This window comes from Blennius ocellaris, assembly GCF_963422515.1.
Source record: "Blennius ocellaris genome assembly, chromosome: 18".
NCBI classification, from domain to species: Eukaryota; Metazoa; Chordata; class Actinopteri; order Blenniiformes; family Blenniidae; genus Blennius; species Blennius ocellaris.
In genome coordinates, this window is record NC_137667.1 from 13,894,693 (window position 1) to 13,917,312 (window position 22,620).

Sequence of the window (22,620 nt, forward strand, 5' to 3'; positions counted from 1 at the left end):
TTTTGATAATTCTATAAATATTCCAGTCAGTTCCGTTGTAAATTAAGCAATTGTGTAAAAGGGTTATGGAATGTAGGACATGCCCTCTATACTATGACATATTTATTATAATGTGAGCATATGAAAAGGTTGTTGTTATATTGATGCCTGTCAATGACACATCTTCAGACGGTTGGGCTAACAAGGAGAAAATAAAAAAGTTCAGCCACTTTTAATCAACAATTTACATACTCAAATAAGGTGCAATATGTTCCCTTTTGGGGGTAGGGGGGGTAATCATTTGAACACTGCTAAAAAGCATTAAGCAGATAGCAGTTACAGTACGTGCCATTGGACTGTGTGATAAATGCGATGGGAATTTTGCAGAACTTGTGATGGCTATTTTCTGTTAGTCGTTCTTTGCTGGCGGCTTTTCAGTGTTTTGTGTTTTTGCATCCCTTAGCAGCGTTCATTAGGCTGATGTACAATAGTGAGCTTAGCAATATTTCCAAGCAGAAGCCATTTAACTCGAGCTGCTAGTAGAATTGCATCTATTATTTGGCATGTAAATTGTTTTCTTCTCCCACTTTACCATTTCAAAGTAGTAATGTTTAATGGGGTTGTATGCTATTAGGGACATTTTTACATCTATACAGGGTTTCCTAAGGCTTTGTTTTTGTCCACAGTGCTTGAGTGCTTTTGTTTTGGACTCGTTCTCTTTAACACACACACACACACACACACACACACAAAAGCAACAGCTAAATGTAAAAGCGACATTTAAAGCCAGGAATATTCCTTTTCCCCATCTGTTGCTCTGAGATCCCTGCTCTTCAATCTGCTCTCCAGCAGATTGCTTGCATGTTTCAGACACGAGGAGTGTGTCGTGAGATGCACGTTGGAGTGGCAATCCTCGTTGGCTTAAAACTGCCTCATTTCATCTCCTTTTTTTGCGTCGATTTAACTGTGTGCAATCACGGGTTCAGATTTGGCTGAAGGGCCTACTCTCTCTGAAGCGACGTCCTCCTACTGTCATTACTTTGGCATTTGCGTCTACGTTTTGCATGTGTAAGTGTGTGTTCAATTGAAGCTCACTATAGAAACAGCCCTGAAGTGGTGGTGATGGGCTTTCATGTCGTGTTTTTTTTTTCTCCCATTGCTGTGGCCTTTGGGCTCAACACTCCTCAGCACCTTTGCTCCCGGCTCACCGCTACCCAGCGACGGGTGAGTCAGGCATGGGCATGGAGCCTGGCAGTCTGACCTTTACGCCCTTGAGCTCCACCGGGGTCCTCTGGGTTATTAGCAAGTGTTAGTGTTCGCATTTAGTGCCTCAGGTGCAGGACTGATTGCCCCCGTCCCCCCCCCGCAGCAAGTAATCCGGCTCACATTCAAATCATAGAGAGATTTCCTCTCACGCACCTTGAGACCCATTGTGCTCCAAGACACACATGCATTTCATTCCCACACACTTTTTACTCACTCAAACACGCTTGTCCCCACACAGTTACTCACTGTGCAGCCAGCCTGAGTAATGAGTCACGGGCGGTAGATCCATGCGGTAACAGATTAATAAGCGGAGGGCATTTAAATTTGTCAAAAAGGATATTTGAAATGAGCAGGGGCCATGAAACAAAATGAAGACTAGATTTCTGTGCCAATCAGCATTACATGTAAATCACTGCAGACAGGCCTCCTTTTGAGAGTAGCAGTGATGTTAAATAGCACTTAAATCACAGATACAGCTGCTCTCCAGTTCACATTTATGGTTTCTGCAGAAAGTGACCATTCGATGATGATGATGAAGTGAAGGGAAAAGGACAGGAAATGTTTTATAGAACACCATTGATATTATTAGATGTAAATATGAAATGATGATTTCTAAACTCCCGCTTTTCTTTTCTCTGGTTTTATCTCCTTTATTGTCTCTCCCGCATCCAGGAAGTGCATGTATTCTGCCAGTAATGCACGTGTGTGTCAGATTTGTGTTTATTAGTCCTGAAGCATTGGATTTCATGCGCACACTTCCATTAGTGGCTTTCAGGCAAATCCCAACAGTAAGCTAAACCTGCTAATGCATGTGTGGTTTATCATCACCTTGGACACTTTATGATGCTGGAAAGACACACCAAGTCTCTCGACATAGAAGGGCCAGAGAGAACTAATTTGTTGATGGAGATAAAAAAGGAAACAGACCCATAGTTTTCTTTCATGAGCTGCATCCGTGTAAATATGAATTGTAATTTTTCTGAAATGGGGGCATTTTTCTCCGACTCGACAGTTATTTGTGTAATTTTGACTTTCAAGCACAGTAAAATAGAATAAACATTCAGTTATTTCCAAGCTGGAAAAATCCACATATGATCATGTCATTATCTGACATTCACAGATTACCCAGCTTTTCATCATATGATATGGTGTAAGAGTGAAAATATTTACTAAAACTGTGGAAATGTGTTAGATTTTTAACCGTTATATCCCCAAAGGCACAATTAATGTTCACTTTCTGTGCATGACACTTTGCAGGTGGTCCGCCGAAAGGTATTTGGGTTCAATATCCAGCCTACTGGAGGTATTGTTTGTTTCCAGACGGCCTCCTTGACTAGACCTCTCTAACTCACCTGACATCATGATCTATGGCCAGACCAGCCGATCCTGAGCCGAATCATGCTAAGTCGAGGCAGAGATTACAGCACCCTGCAGCCTCGCTGGACAATAGATACACACCAAGAAGTCATGCATTCAACCCCGTCTAAAGATTTTTACCCTCCTTTCTTTGCTCTCCCTCTTAGTTTGAACATATCCTAAGTGCAGTGCTAAAGGATTTACAGAAACTAACCTGGAAAGGGGGAGAAAAGGGTCACATTGACCTGCCAGCAGCGAGAGGCAGGAGGCAGTCATTTCTTGCTGCCAGCTGGAGGTTTCTCTGACCTTACAGCTTTCTGTCCTCATATTGCCTCCTGCACTGGATTCCTGATCAAGTTGGGGCACCGTACAAGGGCCAGCCAAAGTGGGAGAAAGTAAAAAGGGGGGGGTTAATCATCGCGTCTGTCTCTATGCCTGACAATCAATCTATGGGGACGAGACCTCAGCTTGCTGCCAGTGTCCCTCCCTGCCAAATGTGTGGTGATAACACCACCACAGTGCTGAGTCACTATCTTACATTATGTTCCCCTTTTGTATTTGTGTCAGTATCTACTCTTCTGCGGTAATAACAAATATGTCGGCTTCAGATTGGAAAAAAGATTACGGACTGTAATCCTCACACTAACACAGTCACTCAATTGATAACGTTAGGCCAGAATAACAATCAGTAGAGGATTCACCCAATTAGTATTCAACAGATTTAAACCTAGAAATTGTATTGATTTGTCCTTTGTTCACAAGCCCTTGTTGCTTCTCTGCGTTTGGCACTTTTTAGAAATCTATTTACCAAACTCTGTTGTCAATTGTAAATAATTCTCCTAATGACATGATTCTCAAACTGTGGTATGTGTACCATTGGTAGTACGTGGGATAAGTCAAAAATATATTTTGTTTAATAAAGTATGTTTGAAGATATATGATATTTTCAATATAGTACAGGACTTAAAAAAAAAAAATCATGTTTAAAATACGTATGTATACATCTTCTTTCTCTCATGTCATCCTTCCTCAGTAACAAATCTCCCTTCCAATCTATTTCCGTTATACACAGAATATCTTCGGACTTGCATCATCCTCCTCCTCTGTATGCTGTCACCGGCTCTTCGCATGCCACTCTTAAATCATTCATGCTCTCCCACTTTTACCCTCATCCTGCTGAAAACCTTCTGCCCCCCCCCCAAGTCTGTTGTGGCTTATGAGCTACTTGAGCTCACCTGGTTGCCACTGCTGTGAAACACATCATTACACACTGCTCAAACATCCATCATCAGCCTTTCTCTGACAGACAACATCTAATCATGCCAGGTCAAAGTGTGAGAAGACCGGTATCCATCATGGAAACCACAGCCACTCACACCACATATATGATTGTCCTTCACAGTGCAAGGTTTACGTACGCTTGTCTACATTTTTGATCGTACAAGTGCCCCCGTGAACACGTTTCCAGAATAGCAGTTTTCTTTCTTTAGTTCTGGAAGTGAAGAAATGTCTTCCAGCATTCCAGCTCGACATTTTGACATGAAGGTCTCCATTTGATAGACGAAAATATGCGAATTTCAGGAATATTTCTCTTTCTTTGAATGCTATACCTCTGAGTTGAGGTTGCCCGTGGCCTGATGAGAAGGAAGGACGATGGAAAACAACAAGAACCCCAAACAAGTAGCAAACGTGTCGAAGAACGTACAGGAGAAGAAGAAAACACGACACTCGGCGAGAAAGCGAGGAGAAAGAGGAAATTGAGCGCCTCAGAGGTAAATACTGTGGTGCAGCAAAAAAACAAAAAAAACAAAGAGCAACTGAAAATGCTTTTCGCTGTTCTATCACTGGGAGATTAAAGATAAATCGTGCTATATATAGTCTGTAATCTGCAGCGGGGCTCAGCCTGTTAGAGCCATATGCCACAGCAGAGACCCAACAGAGTGAAAATGTGTCGTAAAGGAGTGAGATGGCTGTGACGGGTAGTCAGGATCAGCTGGCAGAAATATTGAGTCGAGTTTGTGTGAAATCTTAACTCTGCCCAGAGGAGCCCCTGCTGCTGACATGTAGTTTCTCCACTTGACAAGCATTTGGTAAAACAAAAAAAAAAACACAACAGAAAACTGGCATTAAATTAGAAATGTCCTTTTCACAGAGTGGGGTTTAAGATTATACAGGAGACAGGCCTGTGTGTGAGGTAGAAGAAAGTTGTGAGAGGGATCAGAGATGACAGGAGGGGATCAGTTGAGCAATGAAAACGCTTGTGAAAGACAGCCCAACATAAGCTTTAGCTCCGCTCCAGCCCTACCTTCACACATCCAACCGCAGACATCAAAGAAAGCTTGGCGCCGTTAGACCCGACAAGGAGTCAAATTAAGATTTACGGCAGAGGTGCAAGTGTTGGTGCTCATTTGTTCGGCATATTTCATAGTTATCTCACACATGTCTGAGAAGAGGGACATTCTCACTCCTTGTCCCGAAGGAGATGAGTGTGGGGCTTTTTTTTAACAAAAAGGAGGCTGAGTTTTGGAGAAAAACAAGTCAGGACTGAAAAGAAAATGGCTACGGAGTGTGCGTGTTCTAAGGAAAGTAGACGATTGAAACAAGAGTAAGTAAGAATTATGTTGAGGAAAAATTGTGGAAAAAGAGGTCAAACAACACCTGAGACTGGCGGGAGTAAAAATGCCTGAAGACTAAATGGTGTGTGATCGTTTTTTTTTCTATCTTTGAAGTTTGCAGGCCTCATTTGAGGGTCACTGGAGAGACAATCTCACACACTCACTGGCTACAACCGACCCGAGTACTCATTTTCTCTCTGAGGGACATTCCTCGTTTTGCGTGGGGTGAAAATGTATTTATTACACACGAGTGACTTTACTTTTGCCGCCTGCTCGGCCTCCAACCGTGGACTGAAGAGAAATACCAGCAAAAGCCGAATACACATTTGTCCAGTTCACAGCCAAGTCGGTCTTGTTGAACATCTCTCGCTTTCTGTGTCTGTCCCGTCTCCGAGGTTTGTGTGTCTGGACTATGTGTGTGCGCGCCAGTTCGTGTCTGCTAAATATCATTGGGATTAGAGCTGCAGGCTTAATTAAAAAGCAATTACCTTTGGTCGCTGTGGGCGACGGTTGGCGGAGAGTAGCTCAAATAATCTGGTGAACCTCAGCATACGACACAATCACAATCACACACACACACACACACACACACACACACACACACACACACACACACACACACACACACACACACACACACACACACACACACACACACACACTTGTCTGCAGAATTAAAGGAGGATTAAAACAATAGTTAATTAGTGAAGTGGGGTGGAGGCTCAAAGGGTAGAAGTGGGGCTGTGGGGCCAAACGCAGTCTTCCCCTCCGTCTCCCTTTGCGTCAGTGTGTATTTTTAATGGAGTTAAGAGAGCAAATGATACATATATAACAAAATCTTCTCTTTTTTTTGTGATGGGCTAAGAAGCTCACACACTGTCCATCTTTTCCTCTGTCTTCTCAATCACATCTCCTTTTTTCACTCAAATGCTAAAATAGGTTAGCACATTTAGTGCCTAAGCTAATCTTTTAAATTTAAATCTCCAATTAGATGTTGCTAATGACAGTAATTAGATCATCTCTCTGACACTAACTCTGATGTTCCCTTGAGGAATTCAGTGTGCTTGAGACAATGAATGGGAAGCTTCCAAAGATGTGTGAATACAGGATTTTATACATACATTTTTTTTAACATGCCAATACGAGAGTGGCCTGAATGCAAATCATGATGTGTGTGTGTGTGCACTTGAAACTGGAGATTTATTGATGAGGGTGTTAAGATTTTAGTCTCGTCTGAGGCTTGGGTAACTATTGCGATGATGCCTGAAGCTCAAGCTTCACTCTCGCTGTGTATTTTACTACTCTGTAGTCACATTTACCCTTTCGCAAGTGTGACACAGCTGCCAGGCTGTGCGCTCTCCGTTGAGAGCAGCTGGAGATTCAGTATCTGGACTGAGAACACTGCAGCCTGCAAACGCTGGGTTGAATCAACCGACCTTGATAGTTTAGGATTACCTGGTTGGTTGGTCCACCGTGATGCACGCACGCACACAAACACACACGTCAGGTTTGGTCACATTTCAGCAAACTGTTGTGTCCTAAACAAGCAGATCAAGTGGTTCAGATCTACTTCCCAGCAGAACCTGCCCGAGGGGGGTGGTTGAAGTCTTTAAGCTTTAAACTGGTAAACATGGGACATTATGGCCATGTTGGCCATCACAACTGCACCTCTGAACATTGGTCGAGTCTCTCAGAATACCAGGCAGTCTGTGGTTATTCTTTCTTTCAATAAAATCTATCATCTTTCCTCTGCTTTATCACGACGACGCTCAAATGGGGTCTCAGTCAACGCTATACAGAAGGCAGGGTTCTCCTTTCCAAGCAATCGGAGCTCTGTTTGTCTATTTTATTTTTTATTTTTTTGGGATTGAATTGCACATTAGATATTCATTCAAAAGGTGTCATTCACCACATGAGTGAATATTTAAGTGGCAATTCTCTGTATTTTGGAACGAGAAAAAGGATTTGAGTCTGATTTATAGATTTGGTCCTCACAGAGACACATAGTCACGAGGTGTGTTTGAGTGTGTGTGTTTGCGTAATCTGTGTTGCCCTCAGGTCTGACAATTTGCGGTAGTTCATCAAGATTTAATTTTGGATTGATGTTTTCCATCCCAGAGAGGGTCTAGTAATTACCACTATACACAAAGCAAATATTACACACGCACACACACACACACACACACACACACACACACACACACACACACACACACACACACGCACACGCACACACTCTCTCACTCAGGAACACACCTATATCCATGGCTGATGTGACATAGTTGTCCTCTACGGTCTATTTATAGCTCGTTTTAGGCCCCGCCCTGCTTGGCGGCACTATGGCAACTGGATGATTGACAGTTGGATTGACGAGCACGCTCGACCACGCCGCTCTCGTCTTCATTTTTTTTTTTCATTGACCTTCCTTATGACGTTACCAATGTTTGTCGATCTCTCCTCACCTCACTGTGCGTATATGTGATCGTCTGTGTGTGTGTGTGTGTGTGTGTGTGTGGGAGGCCTCACACCCCCGCTGCTCAGTGTGTCCTTTCACACAGTGACGGATACCGGGCTCACAGAGGGAGTGTAGGTCATACGACATATGCTCATACACAATCCTCTAACTGTTCTTGACTGGATGAATTACTAACCTTAACCTTTCTTGGCTGTACATCAGCTGTGTTGCCACTTGTTCCACTCCACCAAGGACGATGTGTTGCCACAGCAATTGGGTTTGGTTGCAAAATTGTGAGAAAAAGCAATTTGCTGTATTTTGTTGCCGCTGATCTGAATTGCAGGGTGATTCTATATTACGTTTCCTTTTTTTTAATTCGAATCGGGGCACATCATTTCAGTTTTGATATTGTAATGACCGCAAAGCACAGCTCCCAGCAGTAGGAACAGGTGTATTTCTATCCTTTTTGGATGTGCGTGTTCGACTGGTGGATTGTAACTTTAAAATGTCTGTGTTTTCAGATTCCAAATTACAATAATCTGTTCAAATTTAACTTCTGAGTTTGTAAATGTAACTGCCTGAGTCTTCTGCTCGAGCACTGGGTGTTTGTTAGTCAGTGTCCAAAAGTATGGCAACTTTTGTCGAGGCTGTCGAATGTCTCACAGTAACTTTAAGCTGCTGTTGATTTGGGGAAAATAGACTTCCTCAAATCTAGGAGGCAATCTAGCCACACAAATCAAAGAAACAATCAAAACAAACACATCAAGGAAACAACAATCAAAAATGCAATCATGAGGAAACGGGGCTGTGCAATATGCCATTAATGTGATCTCAATAACAATGGTCAAAAAGTTGAGAAAAACTACTTTGTCATATTTTTAGTCTCAAAGTTAGATTTTGCTATGTCTGAGATCATTGTGGCTTGTAAGACAGGATGATATGAATAAAAGTACATTTTTATATTATATTTCAACACTCGTTAGGGTAAATATTGAAAGTGTTGTTCCCCACGTCATTGCTTCTTATGAAATCAGAAAAAGACATGGCCGATACAGTCAATAATTTGTATGGCCATTTGCCGATATGTATTTAATTCAAAGTGCACGAAAGCAATAAATGCCTGACGTAGCACACATATTTTTGGTTTGACAGGTTTCTAGAAGCTTGTTTCATTCTGCGGGACTCTTCAATTGCGAAGAGTGTCAAGCTTTGTCACAATGACGAAAGCTTTACTCTTAATCTTTAGAAGGATAAGTGTTCTCTGCAGCTGCGGGGATTTGATCATCATAAGAAGACAGTGTCGTGATAAAGTGAACAATGATAGCCACAATTCAAATACAAGAATAGGACTTACTTAATCCAAGAAAGTGAAAAAATAATCAACTCAACCTTTGTGGACAGATTATCAAAGGATATACCAATGAACAGCGTGATTGGGATTTTTCTGTGGAAACTTCAGCATGTAGTGTGTCAAACTGATAATCCAAATAAAATGGACACCAATAAAACTTAAATACGTTCAATGCCACACTCTATTATATTCCCAAACAGCTCAACATGCCCCCATAGTGTGACTGTGACTTTTAGCTCCAATGCATTAAATTCAAACTAAAGCAAAAGGAAAAACCCCACCAAATTAGTAAAACTATTTCATAGTTTTTGGCACTTGGTGCTGATCTTTGCTTTGCTGTGACAATATCTCTGTTCCTCTCTGCCTGCTTCTGGTTGGCAGGCAGATACATTAGCTCGCTCACTCCTGGAGCGGTGCCACACTGAGGCTGGTTAGCGCTGGAGAGATGCAGATTCTTAACTTTTTAAGGATTTGATGACAGCATGGAGAGCTTACTGTCTCAGGATCAACGTAAGCAGCACTCTGACAGGGTGACATATTTCCATTGGCATCACAACTCTCTGTGTGGAAGTGTGGATGAATTCATTTTTTCATCCTTGCTTAGCTGAATCATCTTCTTGCTGAAGTACTGTCATTCTCTCTCTCTATCTGTATATCTATATATGTATATCTGTCCGCTCCAGTTTGGAACTTCACATATATATCATGTCTCTCCACTTCTCTTAGAGCATCTCCATCCGTCCATCTTCTGTACTTGCATTGTCCAACTTTTTACCATCGGGATCTTGAGTCGACCCCCGCTTGGAAGGCAGGTTACGACCTGGTCACGTCCTCTGCACACAGACAATATCACATACATTGGGCAATTTAGAGTCACCAGTATTGATTTATCATCGATGCCTCCGTATTTATGGGAGGAAGTTCGAGCAGCTGGAAAATTAATGTGAGCAATGGGAGAACGTGAAAGCAGAAAAGAGTGTTAACCACTACGCTTCTGTGATCTGGAGCTCCTTGAGGTGAAATAGCTTCAACATGAGTCTATATCAGGCCTATAGGCATGTCCTGAATTACATGTGGATTATTCTTCGCTAAGCTATTCAGGGATAAGAAGTATGTATTTTTTATTTTCTTTATGTATTGATTTCTCTTGCTGAATCAGGATGCTTTGGGCATATTTTTCCCTTGATACCTGTTGGTGGTGCTTTGGTTAACGACCAGCAACATAAATCCTGTAAAGAACTTTTACAAGTTAGTTCATTATGCTTTAAATAAGATCCATTTGACTAAATAAAAGCGTTTGAACTCCTGTACCCACCATGTAATGCTAATATAAAAAGATTAACAGTATTAATGACAACGTGGGGCTCTCAGTGATTATGGCTGCTAATGCCAGAACACCAGCAAGCATCATCTGCTAATACTTGTTGCCATGACAGTGTCACTGGTGTCCCCTTGGAAGTGAGAGAGCGAGCGAGAGAGAAAGAGAGCAGACAGGAGAGAGGAAATGAAAAGGGACAAGAAATGTAATTTCCCTCAAATATAAACATGAAAGGGATATTTGGTGGTTTGATAAAAGCTTAATAAATGCTTAAAGGTTGTGGTTTCATAACAAACCAGTACTATGGCTGACCGGACATAACAGACCTGACACAAACTCTGCCCCTTCCCACCACGGTGGTGCCTCATGGCTGAGGCTTACCTTGTTTACCTTGTCTACTCGTTCCTTCAGGCAGCAGGTTCTCAAACTGCTCGGCAACATTGTTCACTTTTTAGAAAATAAAAATGTTATGTTTGGTGCACTGATCACATTTGACATCATTTTTTAAAATCATTTTCGTTGATGACATGGAAGCCAAATATGAATTTCTCATTCTTCCCTTAATCTATGCATGTGTTTGTTTTGAAATAGAATCAATCAATCTAATAAATAGAATCATTGAAGTATTTTTTTCAATAAAGTCCTCCCTTTTCTACTCTTGCACAAAGTTACCACGGCTTGGTGACTCATACACATTTGCATCCAATGGAAATACACATGCTGCTTCAACAGTGTCTTCTTTGTGATGCTGGCTTTAGATATTCGCTTGAACAGGGCAAAGATGGCGGTGTATACCTTTCACTTGAAAATCTGTAAACAAGGTGTGAAGAGATCTTGACAATTCTGTCCTTGCTTGTCTCTGGCCCTAAACCTATTTCCTGAAGCATTCGTATGAAAACATGTAAATATATGAATGTCAGATGTTTGTACATCGTGTCATGGGTTCTTTAATGCTAAATAACCTCATTATTGTGATGGTTTCATAAATACAATGCAAACTGTTCTTTTGCAGCACAAACGCAGGCCAAGCTCAACTTCTTGTACGGAGCCAAAAATCTCAGGAAAAGAGACCTGAATGCGTGGAATCAATCAAATTTAAGTGATTTATGAGTACAGCAATTATAGGAAAGATCTAATTTACATGACAAATGTACATCAAGGCAAAAAAAAGCCGTGACTGCCAATGAAGTGTTTTGAAGAGAACAGTCAGTCTTCCTGCTTATTTGTAGTCTGATTCGAGTTGGCTGTTCGTTGTTCATTACCAGCCATTCAAACTTCTGGCACAGATATTTTTATGGCTTAAATCCTGATATGTCATGCATTAGAGGGATTTTGTTGCACCACGATGTTGTGCTTTCTGTATTTCCTGCCTTGAGGTTTTTACTCAGAACCTGATGGTGTATAGTTACTTCAAGCTCTTTCACTCGTCTGTATTGTTGTGCGTATGAGCAGAGGCCAGTCTGACCACTTTAACTCTGAACTTTAATGCAGTTCATTGTTAGTTCTTTGGTTGAGATGCAATACAGAGGAATTGTATAGAAAAGCACAATTGAGGCAAAAAGCAATGCATCCATTACGCAGATGTAAATTCACACTGAACCTTAACGTCCAGTCAAATTTCCATGGGGTATTGCATGCTGTATTGCTGCCTCAGTGCCATTTCATTATATGAAACAGTTGTAAGTCTGATTGGATGGGTCCCAAACTGCAGAATCGTATTTTCCCAGAAGAATGAAGGATATTGGGATGATGTTCTGTGTTGCTGAATTGCTTTCTGAAACTGCATGTGTAACGGGACTCTGAATTGGAAGGGACAAATAGTTGCTGTAATAGAAGACGGCCTTCGGCTGTATCAGTGGTGTAACTCAGTATTTTTTACAGGGTTCTTTTGGGGTTATTTACTTCTTTTTGCAACACAAGAGAGTGGTGTAGTTTTTTTTCCCCTCTCTCTTCCATCTACGTGGGGTTTTTCACAATCTGCTGTCTATAAATTCCTACTTTGTGACTACACTTTTCCCTCTGTGTAAAACCCACTGTTGATACACCTGTACCGACAGACCTGGGCCTCCAAGCAGGTAGTAAATCAATTTAGGAGACCAACCTTGCCATAGATGTACCACTCATTACCTAATTGCTCAGCTCACTAGTTTATTTAAATTAAGTAACGTGCACGCAGTGAGTGTGTGTATGCAGTCACGGCAGCCGCTGCTCTGCGAAGTTTATTATAAAGCAGAACGGGTTGATGGATGGCTTTAACTCTGCAGGTGCTGACTGCTGCTGATTGGCCGCTCTCCTGCGACGTCACATGGGCTCTGTTTCTGTCTTTTGATTTCCATAATTTGAGTCTCTCCAGCCTCTGAGTCACTTTCTCCACATCTGCCAGTGGACAGAGTGTACCGAACATCTTGTTAATGCGTCACTGACATTTATCGGTGTCTGGTTCTTTTACAGTGATTAAATTGATTCTGGTCCTAATGTAGTTGTATCACTAAAGCTACAATTATATTCTTCACGTCAATCCCTTGAAAGAGGTGTGTGTGTGTGTGTGTGTGTGTGTGTGTGTGTGTGTGTGTGTGTGTGTGTGTGTGTGTGTGTGTGTGTGTGTGTGTGCATACGCTTTATGACGCACATGCTGCCTTTAAATATGAACTCCCTCTTTTTTTTTTTTTTAGAAAAGATTATATATTGCATTAATTGATCTGTATTAATAACAGTTAATTGTTCTAGTATTCAGTGCTGTTTCTTAGTGATACACAGCCCACTCTTGTTTTTAGACACATTCATACAGCAGCTCAGATGTTTTCTGTCATATGCTCATGACCGTATCAGAAAATTCACATTGCTATATATTGCATGGGAGTTATTTTAAGGTTAATGAAAAGAAATCCACACAGCAGGACTGCCGACACAAACAAGAAAGCAGCCCGAGGAAAGCTGTTTTTGCACATTCGGTTGTATTTTGGTCCAGTTGTACTTTGGTCTCCACAAAGAAACTCACTGGAAGCACCATGTTTGTGATCAGCTGAGCAACAGTAACATGTCTGTTTTTCATTAATAAAAAAGGACCAGACGTTGTTGCCTCAACTTTGTTCTGCCCTCTTTGAAATCCAGTTTTTCAAGATTATTTTTTTTCTCCTTTGTAAGTGTATCTGTACATGTGGTAGATTGAAAAAGATCAATATCAACAATTTGATGAAAAATAAACAAGCCAGCCACCACTAACTAAGGCCAAACCGTCAGACAGGATTCTCTTTCATAGTGGCAGTGCTTGATTGGACTGTAGTTTTAAAACTCACAAACATGAGAAAAAAAACCAACAAGCGTAGTGTAGGCACCACACTGAGCAATGACATTCAACTCCAGCTTTGCAATATTTAACTGCAGTGGACGAAGGCTGCTACTGCTGGATGTGCTCGTAAACCACTCGCACGACATTCTGGCATCATTTATCCGAAAACGTTGTCATCTAACCATTTTTGTGTAAATAGACATTGTTTTCAAAATGTTGTTTTATAAACACGGTCTGATTTTTTTTTTTTTTTGAACTGATGCAAAGGAACAGGAAGGAACATTCCAACTCACTACACCTGAATAATCTCCGAGGAAACACATGGCTGGAATATTCACTGCTAATCAGCAGTCACCACTATCGCACATGAGTGTGACCCTGAGGGTAGTATTTTCCTGCCCTCTGCGCTTCCTCTCAAACGAGGCAAGTCCATCCATTTATTCTAGGTTGAGAAAAAAAAAAGTCATCCTTTCATCCCTGCAGAATGGAGAGGGCACATTTTTCAGATTATATACTGGTCGAAAGTACATGAATGGAATAATTTTCAGATTAAAGTTTTATTCCTCCTTTCAAACCTGGCTGTCCTTATTTCAAGGACTCGCCCTCCAGCTATTTACCGAGGCATATGTCTTCCATATCAAAGGCTTGTGGTCACAATTATTGTTTCAATGAGAAATTGCCTCAATAGATGTGATGCTATTTTCTCCAACTGGGCTTGAGTCACATTTCTCGTTTATGTTGAAGGCCGGTTGATGTGAGCTCGTCTGTCATGCTGCCTTTTGGTGGCATTTTGTTTTATTGATGTAGTCCAGTTTTAAAGGATGACCTTTATGATGGTATTATGTGCTGTTATCCGTGATGGCACATGACATACTAACCGAGGGATTTTTAGATTTCCTTGATCAATATAACAATAATTGCCCTTTAGGGTCTTTCTTTTGATACACAAAATATAATATACACGGGTTCATGTATACCTCTACATGTTCGTGCGTCAACCTGATGCACACAATGAGTTTTTCTTCCCTGTGTGATCATTTAAAGGTAGATACAACGGATTCCTCTGCTGTAAATAGTTGAGTCATATTCTATTTGTTCTATCTTTTGGATCGATGGCAGAAAATCCTGACGCTAAAGCGCAAAACAATTCTTACTTTGACAGTTGTATATTTTTCTCCAAAATGGGATAATAATCTTGGGCTGCCTCTGCTGCAGTGGTGAATTATTTTGCCTCCACAGATCAACAATGTGAGGGGGCAGTTTTGCAAGAGATGATCCATCCTGCATTTGTCCTAAAGCTTTAAGAGCATCTCTTTTAAGTTTGAATCAATACCGGCTGCCCTGGATAAGCAGCTCTGTGAGGCTGACTATTACGCTGGACCATTGCCTTTAATGCATTTCCTGTGTGCGAGAAGTGCCTGAATGTTTAGTGTGTCTGTGTGTGTGTGTCTTGGATCCTGTAAGACCTCAGCGTGGGGTGCCATTAGCGTCATGTCAGTTTTAAAACCTTGGCGCATCCTAATGTGTCTAAAGAGTGCCTTGTCAGGGAGACGTAGCCAGGCGAAGGGAATGGACGGTCAGCGTGGATGTGTGCGAGTTTTGAGAGGAGCTCCCACTTTACTTGTAACTTGATTTAGAGACCAGACTTTAAGTTAGACCCTTTTACTGCATCACAGCCCTCACAGTAGGGGCTAACTGGCCTATCGGAGGATCGTGGGGTGCAAATCGCATCAAGCCGTTGGGCTCAAACGGGGTCTGGTGACAGCCATGGTGGTGGAGGAAGGGTAATGGAAAAAAATGAGTGCAAAGAGTTGGCGTGCTAAATCTGGTTATGAAAGTATAATCCAGTTTTACTCAGTGAGATTGTCGAGTGAAGATAGAACTGACATCAATGGTAACCCAGTTTCTTTTTTCGATCCACTCAGATATTTTTGTGCTTATGTTGAGTCAGAGCGGGCCACGCAATGGTACAGTGATGAACTCTCGTCTCACATTATATCTATCTTCCTGGTTTTTGTTTTGCGACGGACTGTTCATAGTGTCCGTTTGTAGCATACATCAACTTTGTCTCCCTGGGATTAAAAAAAATAGGGGGCACCGAATAAATAAACTTGATCAAGGCCACCAATACATTTTGAAAGTGTATTTTAGTCTATTTTGCGGTATTGCACATTCATCTGACTGACTATTTATCATCACTGTGTGTATTTAAGGTCAACTATGAATGGCTTTGGTTAAATGCAGATAAAATTCTCTTGAATGAATTTACTATTCTCCAACTGGGCTACACAGAGGCTTCAGTTACACAGTCTGCTGTTAATGTGAGCAGTCCAGACTTCATTAACAGCTTGTGTAGTAGTATTTTTTTTTTTAAGTACCACAAGTTAAGCGCATTCATTATGCATATATGCATTACAGAGTTGCACAACAAGTGGTGCTTCTGCCTCTGATGTAAGAAAGCCAGTGCTGGCTAAATAAGTTGCACTGTCCCTCCGAGGAATTGTTCAGAAATTGCAGCGTCAGTGTGAGCATCTTTATTACAAGTCTTTTGTACATAATGTGAAGTTAAACACTTTACTGTACTCTGCAGGAGCGTGTTGAAATGGTGGCGCAAACCTCCCACGCATGACTAGTATCCTAACCTGTTTCTCAGTATTTCTGTCTTTTACCTCAGATATTGTGTATCATTTCAGAGCTCGATTGCAAACACCGCAGCCTCTTTGCATTATGATTTCACTGAGTTATTCCCCTCTGTCACATCTACAGTGTTTGCTAATTTACGAGGTTCAGCCTTTCCTTTCGTTGGCTTCTTTTGATTCCAACTTTCTATTACAAACTTCCAAATTTTGTCAAATGCTGTTTTTACAGTGTCAGTGTTTTCCCCCTGCAGTTAATACAGATGAAGGTACGGAGGGTTAGCTCAGGGTTAATTGGACATCAAAGAGGTGACCGGCTGCGAACACCACTCTTACCACTAAACAGATGCATATTGCGCACGCATAAAAGTTGATCTTAGGGGTCATTTCTTTCTCACTCAGACTGACTCGGTGACACTTTAAAGGGATCTGGCGCATTTCTTAATCCATTCAACATTAAAGAGCTTATCATTGCTGTTACAAAGGATGTCAGACATGAAAGATGATGATTTGACATTAAAGGTTATCTCATTTATGGGACTTTTCTCATTGAACCGAGGACTCGGGAGAAGGGCTAAAGCTTTCCGAGTAACTGCGCCAGTGAGGCAGTTTAATTTTATTGTTTGGTATGACATGTATGGATGGCTTTGATTATCTCCTCACTTCTTCTCAGGGTGTCATTTGACTGTTAACTTTTAATGAAACAACTTGGCAACTTTTTGACAGGTAGCCATTATTTTGTTATATGATAGCAACATAAGTGGTTTGTTACCTTTAAAAAAAAAAAAAAAAAAAACTACAAAAAAACCCCACCAAAAATCTAAATTGTGTTTACTACCAGCAACAGCTATTTGTGTTACGTGCTAAATAGAGAACACTGACAGGCAAAGAAATGAGTTAAGCTGATTTGATGAATACGATACAGCAGCGTGATCCATTCGTATTGTTGGCATTTCAAAGTACCTTTATGCGTAATTACACCCTCGCAGTCACAAGCATGGATCACTTTTCTTGTGATGCAATTTATATTCCATACATGGTCAAAGTGACGAATGAAATTACTTCCATTTCAATAATTTGTCATATATAGCACATGCTGCTTGGGTAATTTGTTGCTTCCCAACCAATGACAGAGGGCCCTTTTGGGAACAGCGCTCATTAGGTTGCCACTGGCATGTCTGCATTTTGCTCTATTTAAAGCACCTCTATGTTATGACTATAACAATAGAGCCTTCAGAACAACCCATGAAATCGATGACAAGCCAACCAGTAATCCACAGAGTCCATTCAAACGAAGAACAATCCTTTCAAATTACACACAAATTTGATCCTTGGCCAATAATGCAAAGTCCTATATACAACACTGTAAAAAGTCATCCAGTGTACATGAGTAGCTTATTGTATTAGCCTTTGTTAAGACGCTTTGAGAGTGTGTGTTTATATCTTGAAGTGTGTGCTCGGTATTGATTGCATAGGAGGATGGGAGATTGAGGAGAGCGTAACCAAGGAGATTAGAGAGTAAGCAGAGGATTACTGTTGCGTGACGATGGAGTACAACACATATATAGGTGTGCGTGCAAAAAATGTGCCGGACAGATGTGTTATGCTACAGTGTCACACTGCTGCACAGTCAATTTAATTTATTTAAGTTATTGTATCATATCTCCTGTTTTTTTTTTTCCTATTAGTTGTCATGTCCCCTGGTTTATTATTCACAGCGCTCGCAGCTCTCTTGTTCTTCTTCGGCTGTGAAAATGTTTTGTTTTATGACGTGTCAGCCTGAGCCGTCGCTCCATTTGAATGATTAGCACGGCTAATTTATGTCTTCTTAATGATTTGTAACCTGTGCAAAGCGCGGTAACTGTGTTTGTGTACAGACTCTTTGCAGTGTATCAAACAAATGTGTACAAATGTTTATGAACAAGTGCATATTTCAGGAATCATTCTGCTTTGCCATAATTGGACAGGCCTTTCATCTTCAGCTCTTGCTGCTTTTGAATGTGTGTTTCCTCATCGAGGCAGATCAAAGAAACCATTTACAGATTAAAAATACATTTTTGTGTGCGTGCGTGTGTGCGTATGTGTGTGTGTGTGCGCACATCTGTGAACAGTCATCATAAAAAGAACATCTGAGAGAACATTGATATCAGCCGCTACTTTTTCCCCGTGTTTGTCGCTTTTCATCAATTCGCCTTAATCCTTATCAAACTTCACTGGTGAGGAACCAGCGGGAATTACAGCACGTTGGAAATGCTCTTTAACTTCAGGATTAGAAAGGGGAAAAAAAAAAAAACAACTTTGGGTATTTAAAACACCATGAAGGGATTATGATCACTGGGGTGCAGAAAAGTAGACTTTACCCATAATTACTCTGTACGAAAGTACAAGGATGGCCGATTTTCTGGCGTGTATTCCAATTTATTTGTATTAGTTATATTTTCAGTGGGTTTCTAAGATTTTTCATATTTTTTACAACGATTTGGTCTTGACCTCTAGCAAACCTTTGTGGTATCTTGTTGTAACATTGCTTATCCCTGCCTTCGTGCCTGATTATATTTCCCCTTCGAATTGTGCATGCTTTTATAAGGAGTATGCATTTGTGGATTGAGCTGCAGAACTTCGTTTCGAACTGGGTTTTACTAATTAAAAAAAAAAACGTTGCATATTTTCTGTCCATGTCAGTTTGGCTCCATTTAAAAGGAAAAGAATGATAGGTTCATACACTTTCATAAGACTTATTGTCAAGAAGCAAAGAAATAATCTTACTTTGTTGGTCTTTATATCTTTTCATGCTGTTAGAAATTAGCCTTTCTTTAAAAGTTATTTTGACAATTTGTTTTAGACCAGTAAAACCTGGGGTTTTAGTAGATTGTGTATTGATTTTAGTTTTTCTTTTTTTTTTTTGTCACAATGGACAGCATTTCCTGTTTGGGGGGGGTTCAATGACTCTGAAAACACTGCTGAAGGAACTTTAAACATCTGAGTGAGGTTACGTCAGTATATTTTTTATACAATGTGTTTAGTTGTTGTTTAGGAATGAATGAAAGATAATGACAAGATTTGGTTGTATATGAAAGTAAAAAATACATTATCTTAATTGCTACCGTAATCTTTAGTTATTAATTTTGTTCCAAGTAATTGTCACTACAGCATTATGTTATAATATTTAATCAGTTCAAATTGCCTTGTTTTCTCTGCCGGTGAAATTGAGTCGAGTTTGACTCGAGGGTGCTTACCAATACTACAAGTGTTAGAAATGTGTTGTTGAATATCCTAATTTCATTTGCTACCATTGTGATGCATTTCTGTATTTGTAAGGCTGAGTCATTATCCTTTTTACACAAACAGCAGTCCTGAATTGAGATTGCGTAAGAGACATTTGCTACTTAAAATCCCATTTGCAGCCTGCTTCTTCTCTTTTTTTTCAATGTTCCTGCCCAAAATAAACAAATAAGGAGAATCAAATAGACAGTTTATTATAGATAGACAATGATGGTTCATCTTGAAAGTGTCTATTATAACAGTTTGTTTTATTAGTTTAATGTAATAATCACTGCACATCATGTGATGTTTTAATTGTCACATTGCTGTCAAATCAAAAAATATATAATTTTCTCACAATCCCACAAGTGGTGTTTCTTCTTATTTTTTCTTCTCCCTGTAAATGTACTGCTTGCGAAGCTTCCATGAGCTGTTTTGACAATACTGCAATAACACAAAGTCAATACTCAGTTCAGGGTCAATAACGATCAAAAAGCTCCTGCTGATGCGTCTATTAGACGATTGTTTGGTGCTTCTGGGAAGCTGACCAAGACCGTTGACCCAAAGTGACGAGTCACAGTCACAAGTGCTGACGTCGAGCTGTATATTGCCGTTATTCCCAGTGACAGTATGCTTGAAGATGGCGGGAAGCAGCGTGTCAGATTCATTACATGCTAATCCCCCCCCTCCCAGTTTTCTAATGTGTCCTTTACATGCTCATGTAATTAGATGTGCAAAGTTCTGCTTGGTGATCTTGTATATTCGTGACATTAATGCTGACTTAGTCATTATCCTCCCATCGCTTCACATATCACATGGTTGCTCTCACTCTTGTCATGTCACTGGTTCGTCTCTTGACCAAGCCTGACTCACAGTGATTACCCCCGGGGTCAAGCAGAAAGATGTTTTAGATTTGTAGACATCAAGACATTCCTCCATAACACACATCCTAGCTACATCCGCTCATCTCCATTTGAGATATTAAACCATGGCAGACAACGCAGACGCCGAGATGAGTTTGAGCACTGTTTTTTTTTTTTTTTTTTTTACTTTTCTCTCTCATTTTCCTCCCACTCCTCGTGCTCCTGCGCCTCAGTGATGGAGGCAGCTGTTGTTTGATCATTAACTTCTTTTTGGTAGCACAAATATCCCAGAGTGTTGCAGTGGTGCACACCACCCGACATTAAAACTCTCACACATGCTATGCAAATGCTTTATGCGGCCTCAAACATGTCGTTTTATCTTTCAACACATCTCCCCCTCAATCTGGCATCTGCATGCTTATTGTTTGTGTTGCTTTATCTAATTAGACTAATTCAGTTTGCTTTGCTATGAAGAGCCAAACTCGGCACTTACTCTCACTCTTGAGAGCGTCCAGCCTTTTTATTTTTCTTTATCATGCGGGCGGACTGGTGAAAAGAAGCTCCACAGAACCCGCTACTAAAAAAACTATTGGATGTGTATATTTCTGTACAAGCTCAAAACGATTTCCTCTTGAATGAATCGAGGTAAAAGAAATGTCATTCTTTTCAGGCCACACACATTGTCTATCTGATCTTTATGTCTCGTTCCTTACTTCCCCTGTCCCTTGCACAGATTCATTTGAATAACCCTCGAGTGTACTTGTAAGTTCAAAGCGGTGTCACCCTGCCGTAGCTTCATGCGGTTGCTTGAAAGAAAAGTGAATATGCTCTGATTTCTTCAGTGACGTGGTGTAAGGCATACCGAAACAACAAAGTCAGAGGGGCCCCGTTTCTCATTCCCTTCAGTCTGCCGTGGCTAACGCATAACTATGTGAGTGAATCTCCACAAACTTTGTTGAGACAAAGAAAAGTTTTTCTTATAAATGGGAAGGGGTAAGGGAATCTTAAGTAAAAGCTGTGTAACTTTTGAGCAGACGTCTGTAACATCATCAATCTTCTCTGGCCTCTACACAAAAGAGCCACATCCTCTATAATTGGCCCTGTCAAACAACGCACGGCCCCGAGAGATCTCATTTGCAGGCTACCAATATTTCTCCCCAAAATTGATGCTGTACAGTACGCTGCTTTTAATGCCCGTTGAAAAAAAATGTGCTGATGTGGCATGTGCTGTTATAAATCAAACACTGTGTATGATGCTAATCCATGACAGTGTGAGCTTTTCGTAATTTGAGAGTTGCTGTCACCATAATTAAGAGACACACAATAGTACAAGTACAATAGTACACAGGCTTTATTTAATGTTTATGTAAAGGCTGTAATGACTTTATGTCTTCAGTGTGTTACACTAATTGATGGTATTAACTTTCAAGCCAAATCTGATTGAGTCATATACTCTGCTCTCTAATGGTTCTCTGCTAATGATGCAGAAACTCAGTCATGAATGTGCAGTATCTTAAATGTCAACAACCACCGGAGGAAAAATTGAAAAGCAAACTAAGTTAGCGGCCATGCTTATGAGAAGACGCAGTCGTCGAGCTGTTTGCTCGTTCAGCCCCATCAGATGATCTGTGAAGCTCTCACTGTTTCAGACTCCAATTATTTATCAATTATTATGTGAATTTATTTTGCGTGGGCGTGGATTATATTTGATTTTTGAGCTGAATGAACATTCACTCGTCGCTATGAAGTGAAGTGTTAAAAGACAACAAAAGAAATCCTTGAAAAGCCGTTTCACAACAGCAGCGCGACAGAAGAGACACCCAGTGCATTATGGCTGTTGGTTTTGAATGTTTCTGGTGTTTTGAGGCTCTCGCATAGCTCTGATACGTGATGTGTGTCTTCAGTTTGGCTTGTTATAGAGAAACCCTGTCTCCACCGCAAAAATAGAAAGACTTCTTTTATCATATAATCCGCTGTCCAATCTCGACAGGACATGATAAACTGAGTGTTTGTTTTGTATTGGCCGTTCAGAAGTGTGTGTGTGTGCGTGCGTGCATGTGTGTGTGTGTGTGTGTGAGTTCCAGATATGTTGTAATCGAACAGCCGAGAAAAGAGACTTTCAATTTATGCTCTGCTGAAACAATGTCGCATAAACATGCCACGCCAAGAGAAAATCATTTGACCCATTAAAGAAGGTGACGATGTGTAAACCAGCACCGAGGCGGGAGGTC

At 40.8% G+C, this 22,620-nt stretch overlaps 1 protein-coding gene across 3 annotated transcripts in view; it reads left to right on the top strand.

Annotated features, from left to right (window-relative positions):
- Positions 1-22,620, top strand: part of utrn (utrophin) — a gene marked incomplete at its 3' end in the record, with an annotated part of 189,877 nt that overhangs the window by 70,628 nt on the left and 96,629 nt on the right. The gene's annotated exons all lie outside the window — the stretch shown is intronic.